General features: G+C 35.6%; 1 protein-coding gene across 3 annotated transcripts in view; it reads right to left on the bottom strand.

The window, feature by feature from the left end:
- The window catches only part of ZBTB20 (zinc finger and BTB domain containing 20), a 527,488-nt gene that overhangs the window by 418,329 nt on the left and 88,532 nt on the right, over window positions 1–20,627 (bottom strand). Inside the window, exon 3 of one of the 3 annotated variants that reach the window (XM_088140752.1) lies at window positions 10,264–10,386. The exons of the other annotated variants lie outside the window; for them this stretch is intronic. The gene's annotated coding sequence lies outside the window, so the exon portion shown is untranslated. The remainder of the gene's footprint in view (window positions 1–10,263; window positions 10,387–20,627) is intronic. 3 annotated transcript variants of the gene reach the window in all.

Genomic DNA, 20,627 nt, shown 5'->3' with positions numbered 1-20,627 from the left:
TTCCTTCCTTCCTTCCTTCCTTCCTTCCTTCTAACCCCTTCCTTCCCTTCCTCCCCCTTTCGTCCTTTCCTCTTCTTCCCTTCCTTCCCTTCCTCCCCTCTTCTTTCCTTCCTCCTTCCTTACCTGACTCACCCCATGCACCCTACCCAACCTGCACACCTTGTGCACCTTCCCTGACTTGCACTCTCACGCACCCTCCCTGACCCTCACTGCACCTCTCAGGCAACCCTTCACACCCTCCCTGACCCACATTGTGCTTCTCACACACCCCCGTGCACCCTCCCAAGCCCTCGCTGCTCCTCTTGCACACCCCCTTGCTCTCTCCCCCACCTGGCAGAAGCCACTTACCTGCCTGCTGGCCTTGGACTTGCAACTTCCTGCTGGCTTCCCCACTGACTTTGCTTCTGGGAAGCTGGCAGGGAGTGTCAGCAATCATGATCGAGTTTAGACTTCCTGCCAGCTTTCCCACTGACTTGTGGGAAGATGTCAGGGAGCACTGGAAATAAAAACCATGTGACCATGACAGTGCAGCGATGCTGAATCAGCCACAACTTTGCCAAATTTCAATCCCACAGGAGTAATGTGTCCTGGATTTTGGATGCATTCTGTAAATTATCCCATTTGAGACACCTTGGTTCAAAAATTGTTGCCCTAAGATGCACCGTTTTGCCCAACTGAAGGTTACAAACAGACAAACAGACACAAGAGTTTTCGTAGTATATAGACAGAGAGAAAAATAAGTTTGTATATAACTAACTACATTCTCAGCTGAACCTCTTTATTTTAACACAACTTATAATAGTTCTGTTGGAAAGAAAGAGAAAAAGAGGACAATAGGAAGCAAGGTGGATGGGCTCAGCTACAGTGTGATGAGTGCACCATTAGGAAACCTGAAAGACCAGGTTAGGGATAGACTGTCATGGAGAAAATCTATCTATGTGGTTGCTATGAGTTGAAAATGACTTGATAGCACATAATCAATCAATCACAGCTCTGCACTCACTTAGCCTGCGAGAAATGTGTAGAGCTACAACGAAACTAAATGTGATTTCTTTTAAAAGTATACGAGGGGATTATTAATCTGCTAACACATTACAAGGGAGAAAAAGATACAACTAGTAAGTTAGCAAGACAATAAATAGGTTTTTCTCTACAAGACACTTTGTGTCCTTCTTTATAGTTACTAATATAGCAGTCGGATACAAATGATAGTGGGATGGTATCAGAATGAAGAGCCCTTTGGGTACTTGGCAGTTCTTTTTTTATAGTTGTGCCTACTTCACCATAAGTTATTATCATCATTCCATAATAAACTACTTCTCTTTTAACATGTTAACAAGTATATTAATGCTACTTCCTTGTTGTCCCTCTCCTGCTATCTCCGATATGCTACCCAAATCTACTGCAAGGCCTCTCTACCCACTACCGAAAATTAAAGGCCTGTGCAGACAGTGCAGAAGGAATGAAGAAACTTTTCTGCATCTATTTGCCCCAAAAATTCACATTAACTTTCAAACAAATTTTCTTAACGAACAACTCATGTAGCCACCTGAAAAGTTAGAAATGCCCAATATATCCAACTGTTGTTAAGCAATAGAGATTCTCTTGAGTGATAGTTGTTGACTCTGAAGATACATAGCAACAGTTCTAAAGGAAATATATTCTGCCAGTGTATATACATATCATATCAATATCTCAAAGAAAGAAGAGTTTTGCCAATATATTTTGATGACCTAAGGAAATGCAACTGCCTAGAACTCAAGACAAGGTTATACATTTTACACATGCAAAATATGGAGTTCAAAGACAGCTGCTTAGTCAACCAGTAATTGTTACTTAATTACCAGTAAGAATACTGCTAAATAAAGCAACTACTTGACTAATCATTGGACTACAATATTAAAGATCACAGAAAAATTCACTCAGAGCTGGGAATTTCATTTACTTTCTTTTAAGCAGATGCATCCAGCAAAATATGAACTTTAGTATTTTTATAAAGTAGGCAATGCAATTTAATTTTTCACTTAAATAAATTCCTTATTTTCATGTCAGATATATTGTGTTGACTTTCAGAATAGGGTGGAACATAGTCTCATTAATATCATTACTACTATTTATGCTTGGCAGCTATAACATTCCTGATTTTGTGCATCGTACCCAGCATTATATAATCCTAGTGAGATTTATATTTCCAAAACACAGTAAAAAGAAATTCCTTAGATAAAAAACAGTCTATATATTTCTAATTGCAAAGGCTATTCATTTTATGTAACCAACTGAAATGACAATCCAGATAAGGAAAAAAAACCTAGAATATGTATTCATGAGAACTAATTTTATGTTTATTATTCTTTAAAATTATTTCTACCTTTAAAAATACATTGGATGTACAAATTCAGCAAAGGATAACAACTATGCCAAACAAGACAATGGGTAGCATTACATATGGGCATTTGCAAGGTGAAGGAGTAGGCATAAAAAAAGTCTTGCCCCTTTCTTAAATATGATGCATGTAAAAAAGGAATGGAGCTTTGACTGCACGATTACAGTCACTATCTTGACTTTTTTGACCCCTGCCGCAGAGTACCTGACATCACAGTATATAACAATATGTTGACAAATTCAGTTAATTTATTTCACACCTACTGAACACAAATACCTTAGTGCAAATAGGTTTTGCAGATGAAAATATGTTTGGAAAAACCAGACTTTGGGTCTTAACAAAAAATAGCCTATTTAATTGATTTTTATCAATAACAGGATTCTTCCATGTTCTCTTTGGAACTATTCATGACAATTTAAAAAAAGATGCTAATTTAAATCAATAATTTATGTTGAGACAAAGCTACAATTGAGATGCTGTTTATATAACCCTGCACTGTAAATTGCTTTTGAGAAGAGGTATGATAAAATTGAATGTAAACGATCAAACTATTATGAAAGTAAAAATGTAACTTGCAGCAAAGGTATTAGGCTCTATGAACTGTTATACTTTTTTTCAAAAGGGCTAGTTTTCAATGGAAGATTCTGGATTTGTTGAAGCAATTGCTTGTGATTTAAAAGAATCCTCCTAAAAGTTTACCGTAGCATATATAAATAACAAAACACAAACAAAAAACAAAACTCTGTAGATATATTTCAGGATGAAAATGGTGAATATCTTAACTTACTGTCCTGTAAGAAAAATACAAGCAATCTTATTTGTTCAATCTTTATTAATAAAAATATAGACAGAAATGTCTGTCTATGAACGCAGTACTTTCTGCAGTTCATAGATAAAATGTTGGAAGTTAGAAGGTTTATGCTTTATGAACAACTAGGTCAAGTAGCACATGAAAATTTTATAGTTATGTAACTAAAGAGGTTAGAGTATTACTTTCATTTTATAGCTGAAAATTCAAAAATGTGGAACATCTTTGAATCTCCCTGAATCTCACTAATTATCTTAACAGACCTGATCCAATAAGGAACAAAGTAATGGAACAGAACCTTAAGAATAGAATTTTAAAGATAGGAGTAAGACATATGAAGTCCTTCTTCCCTTTCTGAAACCTGATCTACCAACTTTTCCTTCCCTCTGGTGAGCTTTGGTATCCCCAACATTGTTAAACATGGTCATTAAGTCTCTCCAAGAGCTGAACTTTCAAAATCACATTAAAATGTAGTGAAATAGCATTCAAATTACCTATAAGTTTCAATGCAAAATTATTTATATTTCAATAGAACTTCAGTGGCTTCTTGCATCAGGGCTTATGTCAATTCTGGGGTGAAATTCAGGGATAGAAAAAGAACAGCCTCTGATTTCTAGATATTAATTTTTAAAAATTCAGTGTGCCCCCATCCTTTCTCATTGGTGTACACAAGTGCACATAAGACAAATACATGTGTGTGTGCATGGAAACAGAAGGGGAATGCTTTAGAAGACCTCCAATTTAAAAAATAAATAAATAAAAATAAATACATTTTTCTTCATGGGTACTCATATCTTGGCCCAAGACTTAACATTAACTGATGGTGTATGAGGAATCACAGTTTGACTGCAACACGTTTAGAGGCCTTATATTACTAACAGGAGACTTACTTTCTTTTTGTGTTAGGATTTTGTCCTTGTATGAATGGACCAACCAATTTTCTTACATTCTAAAATTAGAAACTTTTAATTGTGTCTGTTTAAAATGAGGTTAAAAAGAACCTGTTTACAATTATTTTAGAAAGCCTAAATCCCGCTTCATACCATCATTATCAGCTCCCCCACCCTTTTTTTTCTATTTTTTGGGGGGGTGTTATCAGTGTAAGTTAAACATACATTAAAACTATTGCCCATTTCATATTAACTTTAATGAGATATTAAATGAAGCTCCACAGAAATTCCACAGATTGGTACAAAGTCTATTATCAAATTCATACATGCATTTTCATAGTATTCAACCAGTATTCAACTCAGCATTTTTACAAAGGTCGGGTTTATAAATGGAAAATTATAAGCATTTTCTTAAAAATGAGTAAGCCTTTTTGCTCTCAAGATGCTCACTCAAAACCTCTTGGACACAGCTCTTCCTTTCACTAAAAACCAAATGTTCAAAAAGAAGTTAAATAAAAATCACAGATTATGATAATCAGTGCATGTTTTTATTCAAAAACAACTTAGATAAGAAAGGTAGCATTTAGTTAAGAGAAGAGAGCAGATCACCTCAATACCCAAAGTCCTTTAAAAAAAACAACCTAATAATAAGCTATCTGACTAATCAAAGAGTGAAATTGCTTAATTTTCTATCATTCTCATATGTGTGTCTCTTATTTGAGTCTCTTACTATAAGGAATCAATCACAAATGTTATTTTTATTGCTGCAAAAGATATACACAGAAATAATGGCCAAAATCCTGCACAAATACATAAAATGAACATATTTAGAAATGTTGAACACTGCATACATTCTAGTTTTCTGGAAATTCATAATGTCTGAAAAAATTCTCTTCATTTGTCTTGATCTGTACCAATAAATTCAAACCTAATAAAGGAATCAATCTGAAAGTAAAGAAAGTATTTTAAACTCAAACATCTCCTAGAACCCCTGTCCACACAGCTCTCTTCATTGTTGTAATTTTAACAGACAAAATTCTTCGTATCATTTCACTTACTCTTCTTTTTTAACAGAAAACGACTGCCGTGACTACCCCCATGTAGCAATGCTATTCACCATCAGCACCTCTGCACTCCCCATGTGCTTAGAGAACAACTGATTAGCACTTTGCATAATTAACCTGATTAGCACTGTGCATAATCAAACTGATTAGCACTTTGCATAATTAAAAAGAAATAATAGCAACAACAACAATAACTAGATAATATGAATAACTGCTAGGCCAACAGGCAATTTGCTAGTACCAGAATTATTTTAGTACAGAACCTATTATTCTTTAAAATCATTTTAGTTGGTGAGCACTTATAGCAGAAATGGTTTCAATAAATTTACAGTTATCCAGAGAACAATAAATTCTAGGGATGATAACTAGAGACTAGTTATCCAAACAGATAAATCATTAAACGGAAGCATTTTAGTACATATTCCAATATCACTAAATTTTAAAAAACACTCATTACCAAATTTGCATCCAGTGTACAGAGGCAAATATTAAAACTCTGTGTATTGGAAATATCCTCCTATTGCCTTTAATTTACATGTGAAAATAGTGGTTTGAATTTCCCTATATACATCTCTACATGTTTTTACCAGATCACCCCATTTTCTAATCTGAGTCTTACCCAGGCTACCCAGTTGTCCTGTTGCCAAAAGAAAGTTAGACACTACTTTTGGAGGGGATGATGTGGCTCTGTACTCATATCCTTTTCATTGGAACTGCAGTCTCTGGCTGTGTTTTCCTGCTGTGCTTTTAAACTCTTTCCTCCACTTATCTCACCTCACATGCTGTACCTCAGTACAGGCTGACTCGTTCAGTTTTCAGGTTACCTCACAAAGCAGGAATGCACCTTCAACTAAGTCAATGATTGCCACAGTCTCTAACATCATTTAGAGCTACTTCTATCAGGAATGCTATAATAGTAAAAGAGTTGCAACATTTGCCTTGCTAATAGAAGGTTGCTGGTTTGAAACTTGTAATTTTTACTGTATTTCTTGCCTGAGCCACTTATTTTTTCCAATGGTACACTATTTGTTTTTTAGTCCCAGAAAACAATGTATGAAATCAGGGAAAGTAAAATAGTAAATTAAAAGAATTCTGTCAACATTTGAACAAGATTTTGAAATCTTCTATTTACAAGGCAAGGGTATAACCATTATATTATTATAGCATTTCTGGCAAAATAGAAATGACATTAGAGACCAACAAGACAGTAAGGGATTTTATTTTAAAATTGGTTATGACTGCAGTTATACATATTTTGATGCTTTAAATTTGTATTTATAAATCCCCTTTAATTTGGGGTATGTGGCTGTGTGGGAAGGTAGGAAGAAAGAACAAATGAAAGAAATACACATTTTGTACTGATTCAATATTATTTGCAACTAGCAAGACATTGCAGTATACAGTATCTAAAGCTTAATGAATTAAAATTCTCTTAAAGCAATTACTACACATAGAGAAAACCTCTCCTTCAATTTACCTTTAAAAATATAGTCCTATTGCTATGAGTAAAGAAGCAAGCTATTGATTGTAGCAGAAAAATATTAAATTTGTGGGTGGGTGGTAAGTACTACAGTGAGAAAGATGATTAAACTTCCAATATTCCTGAGGGAATATTTTCCAGAATTTATGGGACTTATGCCAATTCCTGGCTATATGTGCATGTATGAATATTTTTAAAACATTATTTTAATATACATGCATAGGTAGTCTTTGCTTAACAACAGTTCATTTAACGACAGTTCAAAGTTACAATGGCCTTGGAAAAAGTGCTTTGCAATCTGTACTTGCACTTACAACTATTGCAAACTGTCACACCAACCCACTGCCATCATGTGATAGCTATTTGTGACCTTTTTATGATAGCCGTTAAGCAAATCACTGAACTTATTAAGCAAATCACATGGTCATTGAGCAAATTCTGGCAAAAAAGTCCATTGGGGAAGCTGGGTTCACTTAACGACCACGTGATTTGCTTAACAATCACACTGATTTGCTTAACAACCATTGTAAAAATGGTCGTAAAATTGAGTCCAGTCATGTGGTGACTCACTTAATGACTGCCCCGCTTAACAACCAATTTTCCAGTCCCTATTGTGATTCTTAAACGAGGACTACCTGTATTTTAAACATCCTTGTGAGGAATTAATGTGTTAATGTGGGGAAAGGGACTCAGTATCTTCAATTATCCTGAAAGTAATGCTACCATGAGTGGAAGTTCCAAATAAGTTCACTTCAGCCAGTAAAGGGAGCAGTGAAGCTAAGGATAATATGCAATAGGGTGACTGTAAATACGCTGTGCAGATTTGAGAAAGTCAATTCGCCTGGGAGAAGGATCTCCAAGATCAAATAAACAAGAAAATAATGGCCAACTACTTTTGTATTGCTGGAAAGGAAACTGTACAGACATGACTGAAATATTCAGTGAAATCTGATTGCCAGAGAATGAGATCTCTAGGTCCAAAGACACTCTAGTTACAAAGGAAGAATATTTAAATTTCACAAACAGAGCTGGACATTATGATAGATGACAGTATGTTTTGGTCTTGGGGAGCTGAAGAATAAAGATGGACAGTGTGCTTGAAAAACTCAATCCTGAGAAGGGATACAAAGACAAACTTAAACAAGATCATGAAGAACCACCATATTTTCAAGACATTTCCAGATCAGAATAGTTAGTCAAAGGTTCTCAGCAGTAATATTTAAGTGTGAAAACTAAAGATAAAGAAAAAGTGAGAGAAAATAGATTGAGTCAAATTATGGATTTGAAGCTTGAGAAGGTTTACTACTTATTATATTAGCTTTCCAAACTTTCAGGCACAGAACGTGTTTTGATTTTTTTTTAAATGGAGATAGTGTTCTTTAAGTACTCCACCCTAAAGCTACAATTATTCCTTAGAAAGGCTGGAGCTAACAGAGATAGTTCAGAATGCTATACCTACAGCCTCACCCTTTTCCCTTTTGCATCTATTCAATGAGGCTTATGTTACAACATATTATGAAATGAGTAATATCACGTCATTAGCTTACAGTAAAAGAAAACTCCCATTTCTACAAATCCTAGCTACAATTCTTAGTTTTTCTTGGACCAAAAGCCACATTTGTTATTTGACTGCCATGTCATGGGCCACACTCCATAAACTAGTAGGTGAGACCAGGCCACATAAATAAAGGTGATTTCATTTATACGTAAATGTAAATATAATTACTTTCTAATCATGAATTTTAATATTTCCCGCTTCTGTCGCAATAAAGAAAACAGGATTTTGCTAAGAAATTTAGGAAATTTCAAGGGGCCACACAAGGAGCTGGAGGCAGCTCTAAGGCCTGCAGTTAAATATGTTGATCCTAACTGGAATATGGATTTTCTGGGAGTCGGGCAGCACATAAATTTAATAAAATAATGATGATGATGATGATGATGATGATGATGATGATGATAATAATAATAATAATAATAAAAATAAAAAAAAAATCTGGAGCATCACTTCAAGACCATCAGCATTGACAAAATCACCATCAGTCAATTGCAAAAGGCAGCTTTACTTGGAACAACTTATTTCCTGTGACGATACCTTTAACCCCATCAAACAACATCTGCCTATCCCAGTCCTTGGGAAGGACTCGATAGGTGTATAAAAATGCCAAATCCAGTCTAAACATCTGGCTGACTGTGTAGATGATGATGATGATGATGATGATGATGATGATGATGATAACATAATTTGGGTTTGCACCACAAAAAACTGATGGTTCCTCCTTTTACTGAAACATCAGTACTAATGGCTATTACTGAGTTGGTATGTATTCCATTCTTGTAGAATAACCTACCTCTACAAATTCAGACGGTTCTCCGAAATTTTTATACAAGCTATCAAGACAAAATTGTTTCAGAGAGCATACATTTGCACTTCACTGCTTTTTCACCATGGAGAGACTGCAGGGGATTATTGCTTTAAATGTATAGTATGGTTTTGTTATTGTGGTATGTGTGCAAACTGCAGTGAATCTACATTAATAGATAGATAAACAGACAGACAGACAGACCTTTGATAACCAAGACTTCATGCTGTCTGAACTATAATCTATAAACCATCTTCTAATACAGGTAAGGTATATTAGTAGCCACAATGGAGGCTTATATTATGATATAATTTATCTCAACATAATTGTTTTTACATGAGCTATATGAAAATAGTGTCCTATTCACCTAGGCCATCATGTTTATAAGTTTATAAAAAGATGTAACAGCTGATAGTCACATAAATAGACAGAAATTGAATGCAGCATGTCAAAGATGTCAAATTTATATAACCACTATATGTATATGTAACATATACAATGTTGGAAGAGGATGGAAGAACAAAAGAATAAACCTCCTTCAAGAATTTTAAATAGTCTTTTTTAGAAATCTTCATCCAAAGTTAGAGGGCTTTTAACAATTCATTCATTTATTTCTTCCAAAATACACCTGCTTTCTTTTCCTCTCTTTTCTCTTCTTTTGCCAAACTAAATATTTTTCCATTTAATGCCTCTCTTTATTAGACAGCATCTAATCTGCATACATTTACATACAATTTAACTGCTTGCTTCTGAGAACAAAGAAATGGCTCTGTATTGTAGTAAGGGACAATACTCAGAAAAAGAAGGTATAAAAATCAGCTAGCTCAGTGGCTGTGTATTCTTTTTGTTTCAGAAATACTAGGATTTTTAAACACTCCACTTAATGAGTAAAAAAGATTATTCCAACAGACAATGCAAAAAAGATACAGTGCAGCTTCCTCTTAACGCATTTTCTCTTTGGCCTGGTTAATGGGATTTATGGTCCAAGATCTCTTTGCTTTTCTTTATTTCTTTTATTAGATTTGATGGATTTAATTTTGTCGCATATTTTAATTCACATTTTATTTATATAAAAAGTTATGCAAAAGCTTAACTCCAGAGCTAATTCAGTATGTCCACCTTTCCCCTATCATCAGGAAAGTCTGACTGTTTCTGGATCGGCATGCAGTATTGATTTCAGTGCTCAATGTTACTGTTAGGGGAATCATAATAAAGACGGTGATAATGATGATGGTGAAGACTTTACCCTCCAGCCGTATACACAGCAAATACGCTTACCATGTAACCAAAGAGAAATCAACAGGATGGGATGGGATGCAAAGCTGAGTTCTGTTTGTAAGTACAAGGAGGAATTGTCACAGCAAAACAGGAAGCAGCAGAGATGTTAAGCTCTCTAATTCCCTAAAAGATGAGGCAAAAGAAACACAGAATTGCACATGAAAAAACTTTTCATGAGAGAGACAGAGGGAGAGAGAAGAACCAAATCTGAATATATTCCAGATTTCCACACTGACCACTTCCTACATTTTTAAAATGAGTAATTCCTCAATAATTCATTTTTATACAATTTAAATTAATAAATCCTAACATAGGAGATGAATGACACATCTAGCTTAGTTTTTAGATAAATGCCACTGGAATGATTAGGTAATATTCAGACAATAGAAGATGTAGCAGAAATTTAGAGGGGGGCTAAAGTTCCATTTGTTAAGACATGAAGTCACTAATTAACCTGTCTCATTTCCACAATTAGTAAAATAACTTGGAAAAACTCATTAGAAATATATTCTAATAACTGTAGTTTTGCATTTTATTTATTTATTTATTTGTATTTTATGAGAGTAGCAACACCAATCCAGGCCTAATACAACTAAATTCTCTCATTATAGGCTTTTACATGGTTAGTAAAAAACTGCTTGTTTTACCAAGCTTTTGGTAATTAATGTTTATTTCTTATCCTAATATCTGTGTGCATATTGTGTAGTCTGTTTTTTTTATAGATTTATTATAATCTCATTATTGAGTTAAAAGCAAAATACATTAAACAAACAAATGAAGACCATATAGAAGTGTATTTCTACATTGGCATTTAGTTCTATGAGAAGAAAACAAGTTATTCACCAAATGTTGAATAATAATACACACTTTAGCTCTTAAGCAGATGTAGTAAGTTGGAAGCCAACAAAATAACCCACAAGCTCCTTATTAAGTTCCACACTGATATAAAATTAAGCACGACAATGCAAACACAGGTTTTATTACTGAACTATAAGATGATCCCATAATCTAAAAGATAGGATATCAGTCAAGCTTATGGTTTTAAAGTTCAGAAGAAACTAACTGGCATTCATAGGCAATAGTGTTTAGAGACACTTGAATATTGATGCCATTTAGCTCTGTTTCTCCTTATCAAACCTATGCCAGAGATAAATTAGATAAATTAACATGCTTTACTTAGTTAAGATAGAATTGATAAAGCATTGTCTTAGTGATTAAGTATATGTGAAATCAAAATCAAATCAAATCCTTTTATTACAAAATAAAAATAAAAAATAAAATATAAATTATAGAACAAAACTAAAATTATTTCAGGCGGTCATGTCTTCACTGCTGCCCAGCAATAGGTGGCAACTCTCCTTATTACATCTTGGTTGGTGTCTGATAATAATAGCTTAGTATAAACCTCATCTGTTTTACAGCAGGACTGATGGGGGTTTGATGTTATATGGTACTTTCGGAGATCCCTCTAGTAATTGCAATAGAGGAAGACATGCTTGACTGTTTCTACTTCTCCAGAACTGCATGGACACAGTCTTTCCTTTATAGACATTATACTGTATCTGCCATAGAGAAAGGGAGAAGTAATACATTACGTCTAGCTCTGAAGAATTTTTTCCTTAGGCTGGGAAGAGTTAATATGCTCAGATAGTTTGCAGGTTTGCAGACGTTCATGGTGATGAGCATTCTGGAGCTGTGTTAGAGAGCTAATTTCGGTTTGTAATTCTGCATCTTCAGCCTTTGATATACTTCATTTTGACTTGGTTGTAGCCAACAGAGAGTAGCTGTTCTTTAGATAGGCCAATGGTGGCTAATTTATTTTCTACGGTCAAACCCTATGGAAAAGCAGAGTCATTTCTTAGGGTCAGTAGTGCCAGGCCTACTAGGAAAAACAGAAGTTTCAACCAGTAAACCAAAAAAGTGCCCTCCAAGCCTTATGTTCAATTTTGGGCATCCCTACTTCATGTTTGAGGGCTGCTTTAGAGATGCTTTTTGGTGTGGCAAGTACTGACCTCAGAAATTTAGTTTGTATAACCTCTGTGGAGTTGTTTTTAACAAACAGGCCAACCTGTGATGCATACAAGGTCCCAGCCAATGTTTTGGCCTCAAATAGTTTAAGGACTGCAGGAACATACTCTCTTCCTCTGGCATTGAAGAATCTCCTAATGGCCATCAAGGATCTAGCTGTTGTTTCATTTATATGTTCATCATGGGCTTTCTAGAATCCTGAAGTTTGGAATATTGTCCCAAGGTATCTGAAGGAGGACACTTGCTCTATGCTAGTTCCCCCTACCATCCACCTGTGCTCTTTAACCTTATGGTCAGAAACCATTATTTTGGACTTTTGATAGCATTTAATTTGTCAACATCACAGACATGCGTAATAGCATTCAGTGCTTTTCTGAGTCCAATTTGAGAATAGGAGATGACCACAGTGTTGCCATCATACAGAAGTATGGAATCCAATATCCAGAAATTTGGGGAGCGTGGACAACACAGGCATTTGAGACTTTTGCCATATCATTGATATAAAAATTGAATAGTGTGAGTGCTAAAATACATCTTTGTCTCACACCTTTGGAAGTATGTATATTCCTTGTGAGAGCTCCTCGAGGGTTACATCTTACTTATAGCAAGGTTTTAGTATGTAGCTTCTGAATGAGAAATAACAGTCTGTTGATGTTGGTATTTCAAAGCTTTTCCCATAACAGGGTTCGACATATCAAATCAAATGCTGACTTAAGGTAAAAGAAAGCCACATATAAGAGAGAGCTAGTATAGCACAAATATTTCATCTACTGTGGAACAGCCTACTTGGAATCCAGCCAGTCCTGTTACTTCTGCTTCAAATGCCTAGCACAGAGTTTGCCTATTACACTCAATAGGCTAATAGACCTACAGTTAGTTGGGTGTCCTTTCGCACCTTTCTTGTAAATAAGGACCATTATTGCCTTTCTCCAGTCCTCAGGGATATTACCTGTTTGGTCAATATTTATTTATTTATTTTTATTTATTTATTTATTTATTAAATTTTTCAACCGCCCATCTCCCCCCAATGGGGGAACTCTGGGCAATTCACAACAAACGTTAAAAACATAGATATATATAAATACATAAAACATTAGTTAAAAACATTACTAAAAAGGAGAAGGAGAGTCCAAGAGGATGAAAAATCTGAAGCTGAAGACAGAAGGCCTCTATGGGGCTAGCCATCCCCATGCTTGAGGTATTCCCTCCCCATATGGGTGAACAGAGAAGCAATTGGAGATGCCCACCAATCCAAATGCTGCTTGAGGATCTCTGGGGAGCAGTCACAACCAGGGGGTTTTCCCTGATCTTAGAGATTCTACAAATTTGGCAGTTTTAGAGAGAGTGACTGATATAATGGTATGTGGGCAATTACAGAAAATCCTACCAAACAGGAAAGAGTTGGAAGTGACTGAGCAACCACAGCTTTGGCCAGTGATAAAGACAGAACCAGATTACAGGCTTCAATGACATAAAGTTTAGACTAATCTAATTTTCATTTACTGTACCTGTTGTAAGCATAGACTGATATTCTCACAGATCCCTTGTTTCTCAAATATTTGTACTTACAGAGCTTCCCTATGTGGGTGGCAAAAATCTAGATCACGTGATAAACAAAACCCTCTGCTGCCATCTAGTGGCCACCTAGATTTTTGCTGCCTGGATAGGTAGCCTTATGCATTGGGTGATAAACTACTTCTGAACTCAGAAGTACAAGTTTAAAAGTACAAATGTAATTTTAAAAACATTCATTTAAAAGTGTCAGGAACACGTGCAGTCCCCAAGCCCCCCCCCTTTTTTTTTTGCAGTTCAGAGATTACAATCTGACCACAAAACTGAATTCAGGTAATACAGTTGTCAAACATTAGTAATGCAGTTTCTTGCCATTTTGAAGGTTTTCTTCTACAAAATGGAAAGCCATATTGTTTGTTTGTTTGTTTGTCACATTTACAGTATATAGCCGCCAATCTCACACACAGTGATTCTGGACAGCATAATTGGCTTTAAATTATTTTAATGAAAATAAGGAAAATCCAAATTTCTCCTTATTTTATTTTAGCTGCTCATAGGTTCTTTGTTGAACTTTTTATTCCCATTGGGTGTTTGGCTTTATTTTTTTCCCCCCTAGTCTACAATACTATTTTAATTTGAACATGCTTCGAAATGCGAATGAATACTGGTGTATGAATGATTACTAAAACAAATCAAACAGGCAGTACAAGTGAGTGGTAATTCATTACTCTATTGTAACATAACAGCAGGTTATCAGAGTTCAGGTAGATTTAATTATAATTGATGGTTATCAATTCTGTTCTGTCTACTATGTATTCTGAAGTATTTAAGAAAAAAGGTCAACATATAGAAATAAAAAAAGACATGTAAGTCTTTAGCTTTGTAAATTGATGTAACAAATTTAACATGGTAGTGTTTAAAATACTAGATGTTTTCACTCATTAAACTGGCCACACATCACTTAACCCAGAGACTTTAGCCAAAAGTAAAGTACTGCCATTACTGTGCAGATTATTCAGTTATACTGCCTTTCAATGTGCCATTAGGCTAAATGGGTTCTCTGGGAGATCAACCCAATGTAACACATTTCATGATTAAGCACAACTAGAGAATATTCCACATTTTCATACAACTTGCAAAGCTTCTAGTCATTTAAAATCCTCCTATTCCATCTGTTTGGTTATCAGGCCAAGCTGGAATCCTGGAAGTATCATCCTAATCCTAATAAGCTAAATTGTTAGCTGGGCTTGTCTTCTGGGAAGCAATGGGGCTGGCCAAAAACATGATAAACTAGTGTGCTTCTGTGTAATGAGATAACTTAAAAAATGAACATCTCATTCCATGCCTTCTATTTGGGCTGATTAACCTTCTCTACCCTCTGGGCTGAAAATAAATAATAAATAATCATCATCATCTTCTGCTTGATTGACACTCAGTTCAACAACAAACATTTACAAAAGGTTATTTTTTATATTCTATGTTTATGATTGTTAAATTATTTTGCTGTTTGATGTAAGTCTGAGTGGGAAGTCAGGGATGGACCAACAATCTTAACCATTATTCCTTTCTCTTTGAAAATCAAATACGGTAAAAACACAGAAACAGAAACCAGCTTTCTAACTGCACCTTGCTTTCCCTAGTTCAGCTGCAGATTTGATGTTGCATCCAAATTTACAAATCATGATTTTTATCTGCTTTCCTATCCAGCAATTCAATTTTACTAACTATAGTTTGTGTTCTACTTTGATGGATAAATGTAAATCATATTTTTACAATTCAGATGCATTAATCTTCTTAAATTTGCCACAGTACAAGAGAAACAGGAAGGGAGTTAGGGAGTTAGATTGCTTGCATATTTCCAAACCAATTGTATTTAAACCAGATTTCAAAAGCATTATGGGGAGATGGGCGGGGACAAATCAAATAAATAATAATAAAATAATAATAATGTGACTACACAATCAATTTCAATCCATCATCTATGCACGTTATTCAGTGTTTGAAAGGCAGAATCAATACATTATCTGAAATATTTCTTACATAAAATAATTTGTTTCATGTTATAGTTACAAAATCTGATTTAGAAGAACCATCTATAACAGCAACACTCGAGGTCCTATGTCCAATTCTGGGCTATCTCAACTGTGTGTCTCTGTGAAGTTCCTCTATTATTGTCTCACTTATCTTTCTTGCATTCCTGCACTGATAAGAAATGGACATTTAAAAAGTGTTAACGTACCAGGAAGAAAAAGTGAGAAATACTGAGAGATTGTAAGTTATCACCTATCAACCCAACTCTTAAAGTTTAAGGGTTATCTTTCTACATGGATACAACAGCTGGGCATCAAAGGTTGCCACAGATCATAGTTAGAAGCTGCTATATCCCATTCTCTTTCTGGATAGAGATGCAGGTCATGTGCCACAGTAGTTCTCCTATATGGCCATCTGTTCAAAGAGCTTTAGTAATTAACTGCTCTATTGTTGAAAAGACTATGCAGTCAGAACAGTGCATAGAAATCTTTAAAGAAAGCCATTATCTATTGCCTTCCAAACAGAAACATCCATGAGGTGGGGTCAAAAAAGTCAAGATAGTAAATTTAAGCTCCACTGCTTTTATACATAATACCTATTTAAAAAGTGTAGGGCTTCAATGTACAATCAGTTCCATCATTTTGACTTTTGTGGACCCCCCTCCCCATGTACACCAATGTTTCTAAATACAGGAAGTGATTGTAGGTTTTGTCGAGATATAATCATAATCACACTGGATTCACTGAAATCAGTTGACAAGTACAGTGGTACCTCGGGTCACAAACATTTCTGTTCACGACCAGTTCGGGTCACGAACAGCTCCGTTCGCAAAATTTTGCTTCCGTTCGCGAACGCCGGATCGGGTGACGAACAGGATCCGCGGCCATTTTCCCTCCCGTGACACGTGGTCGTGGCTTCCTGTAGGGAGGGGGACTCTCCCTCCAAGCAATAATCGCCTCCCCACCCGCCTTCCTGTCCTCCACGCCAGAAGTCGCGTCGAGCAAGGTTAGCGTTCTCTCTCTTCGTACTGTATTTTGTTTCATATTTTTGCAGTTTTAAAAAAAAATACATATGGTTCAGAATGGATTAACCATAATTACATTGAACCTTATGGGAAAATTTGATTCGGGACGTGACCAAAATCCGGTCGTGACCAAATTCGGAGGGGTCAGAACGGATTAACCGTATTTACATTGAACCTTATGGGAAAATTTGATTCAGGTCACGACCAATTCGGGTTGCGACCAGAGTCGCGGAACGAATTAAGTTCGTGAACTGAGGTACCACTGTAATGTCTAAAGTCCCACTGATTTTAATAGCTCTATTCTAAGAAGGTCTCCAAATATAGAATACCATCAAACATCTGATATTTTTTTAAAAAGCAGCAATGCAATAACCAATCTTATTACAATGATGCTTTTCCACAAAACGGACAAATATAAAGATTACAATACAATTAAGAACTTACTAATTAAAATGCTAAATATCTATACAATGATCATATGTATCATATGACAACTTTATAAAGTTATAGATCTGAGGATGGTGAAGATGGAGGACTGAAAGAGTAGCATCCAAAGATGTATTTAGCTGGTAGATTAAAGTCAAAAACAATTGAGGCCTTCAAGCTGCAGTGAACTGATACAGACTGATTTTTTCTTTCTTTCTTTCTTTCTTTCTTTCTCAGTCTGATTACACACACACACACACACACACACACACAGTGTGCTGTAGTGGTTCTAGACTAATTCTAGTTCTCTCTTAGGAACAGAAACTGGCAGGGTGAGATTGGACCAGTCCGCTGTTGGAGAGAGTGGTCTGATAGAATATCTAACAGACTTTGGGAAACTGGAGGAGGAAAATGAGACATCTTAGTGCAAGGGATGGAAGAAGTGTGAGAAAGAGACTTAGCACAACTCTACCTTAGTTATGCTTAAACATGCAGAGAATTATTTTGGTAGGCTTTCAAGGTTAACATCAAGCCCTGTGGATCCGGGAAGGTCAAGAAACAAGAACCAACTGGATTTCTGGAAAATCCAAGTAACATAACAAAATCAAAATTAAGTGGCCTAGGCGGTCTAGCAGGTACCCTAATCCCTATTCTTGATACAGGTTTTCTTATAACGAAGGAGAAACTTTGTCGGGGGAAAAAAACACACAGCAGAATCAAAGTTATTGTCTCCTTAATAAAAATCTGGGATATTGCAATGGTTTAGGTCAGGACAGGTGTAAGCATTTATTTGCTGGAGATTAAGAACCCCTAACTGTGCCAGCAAGACTGTTCAAGCAGCAAATAAAACCTGGTGTCTGGAAGTTAAATTAGATGTAGGAAAAAAATGGGTTGCTCAATTTTCTAAAGAGGGCAGTGAAATCCAGAGCACTTGATCAGTATTAAAACTGTCAGTGCTTATGGAGAAGAGAGCTTGTACTGGCAGAACATTTGCTAAAGTGAATCTTGGACAGGGAGCAGGACCAGAAGTGGCGCAGGCCTATCCATGCTCACTACCAAATAATTACTGCAGGCATTAATTGCACGGCTTGGTTGGACAAGAAATGGGATATAAGTTGCAGAGTGCTTTATTCACTCTAATGCTTGTTTTGGCATAACTATTGCAACTGGTGAGTTCAGACAGACAGACAGACAGAGCGAGCAGGTGCTAGCAATCCAAGAAACCACATGCCAACTACAGCTGCTTCAGCCTGATTCAATTACATCTGGCTGAATAGTTCCAGGATGCTGAATCAGTTGAAAACCTATAGGTGAAAAAAACAACCCTACATTCTGATGTAACTGTGTCCTGCCCAATAAAATATACGTAATTCTGTTCTGTGACAGAGGGAGGAAAATATGAAATCAAAACAAAGCTTGAAGCAAGTAAGATTTTCCAGCATCGGTGGAGAAGAAAGAAGCTTATTTGTAATGTGACTGCATTAACATTTGATTATGTTCAGAAAGCCTTTGGGAAATAAGGTCTTAAAAAGACTTTGAAATGGATTGCCAGGATTGCTGACTTTGCAAAACCTTGGGTGCAGCACTTTTGCTGACCATACTCTCAGGATCTGGATTTTACTCCAAACTATGTATAAAAAGAGACAAGCAGCTGGGAAATTCTGGAGTACAGTGCATTTTTATTAGTTCCCATCTGCAGTCAGAACTCAATTCAGGGCAAGTCTGGTTAAATCCTGGTGTTCCCAAGTCCAAATCTGGGTCATTTTAAATTAGTCTATACAGAATTTGGTGTGCAAGACTTTTTTTTGTATAAACATCTTTATTATACAGCATAGAAAAATAGGCAAATCACCAACTAATCAATTTTTTAAAAGTACGTATATAAAATGTTTAAACCAAACTAGATAGCAAATGGATGATGGAAAAAATACACGTAAAAGTACAGAAGTTAGTTAAGAAAACTGTTAACTAAACCGAGTCGGTATCAGTTCTACCTTAGAAGAAATGCCTTGAGGAAGGGATAAATATTTTCATTTGTAACATGGGTAATCTAGAATTTAAAATATATACAAATCACATAGTTCACCCTGAATTGGGACACCAGGTTATTTACAATTACTGTTACTAGTGGTAAGTAAAGGCAAATAACACATGAGTAGGTGCTGGGAAATAATCCAATCCATGAGGCTGCATAATAGCCAGTATAACATAGTTTTACTTAAACCAAATTTAAATACAATACTAGAAGGGCAAGTCCTTGCCCTCACACTATGCCAAAGAAAATTTGATGTTTTATTTTATTTGCTTAGCACAATGTGAATCCAGCCACAGTTGTTTGTAAGCTAGAGTTTATGGTTTACCATTGTGTGTGACACAGACCACTATAATTTGATCAGCTAACCATGACTTTAAGAAGCTATGGCTTAGTGTGATGTGTGACTACATCCCATACTATTTGTATAAGCCTATGTTTAGTCTTTTTTTCTGTATGTGTTAAATTAGCACAACATGGAACTGTACCTAACGTGTGCAGTTTTCTAGTATGATACAATGTACATGAAATTATTGAAGGCCATACAAAAATATGGCATATGTACATGGAAAGCATATGTAACTTTTTTTTGCTTACATGGTGCTAATTTAAAATTAGGCCTGAACGATTCAAACTTTCTTCTAGATCAGCTGTTCCAGATGTCCATTTCTTTGCATTGCTATCTTTTACTCACATTTTAATCAGTAGAGAAAAATTAAATTGAAACAGTTTGAGCTATATCTAACCTTTGCTGTCCCAAGATCTTTTAAATTGCCTGATGTTTACTACTTCATAGAACTGATTTATGTGCAGAGCTGTTAAGTAACCATAAAACTTTGTATTTGAATTATAGACTATATGATTTACATATAACTCCCAGGTTCTGACTTTGGGATCTCCAAATAAGACAAGAAAAGATTCCTGTTTCAATCTCTTGATGCTCAATGACACAGAATTAAGTCATATTTAGATAAAACATTTAAGAAATATCTTAAATATGGAAAACTGAAATGTTCAGAACTACTACAATGACAGTATGATCTATAAATATACACCTGTCCAAATCCCTTGAGATATTCACTTCATGCAGTTAGTTTCAAACTGGGGAAACAAATAACACAGCAGAGCCTACATGATTCCATGCACTGTCACAGATAAGTAACAAAAAGCGATATCCTTTCAGTTGGCGCTTGCATCTTTGCTCTCAAAATTTAGCAGAAGAATAGGAAAATGTAATCTTACATTATACTCTCTCTCTATAGTACTGACTCTTTATATCTGTTGCAGTTCAGCATATTGTCATGCTCAGTG

The sequence above is a fragment of the Python bivittatus genome, unplaced genomic scaffold, assembly GCF_059951505.1.
Source record: "Python bivittatus isolate LINGU-HERP-01145 unplaced genomic scaffold, Pbiv_v1 ctg000340_np1212, whole genome shotgun sequence".
Lineage (NCBI taxonomy): Eukaryota > Metazoa > Chordata > Lepidosauria > Squamata > Pythonidae > Python > Python bivittatus.
Note: the sequence above shows the minus strand (reverse complement) of the source record. Positions and strands in the feature narration are given on the sequence as shown.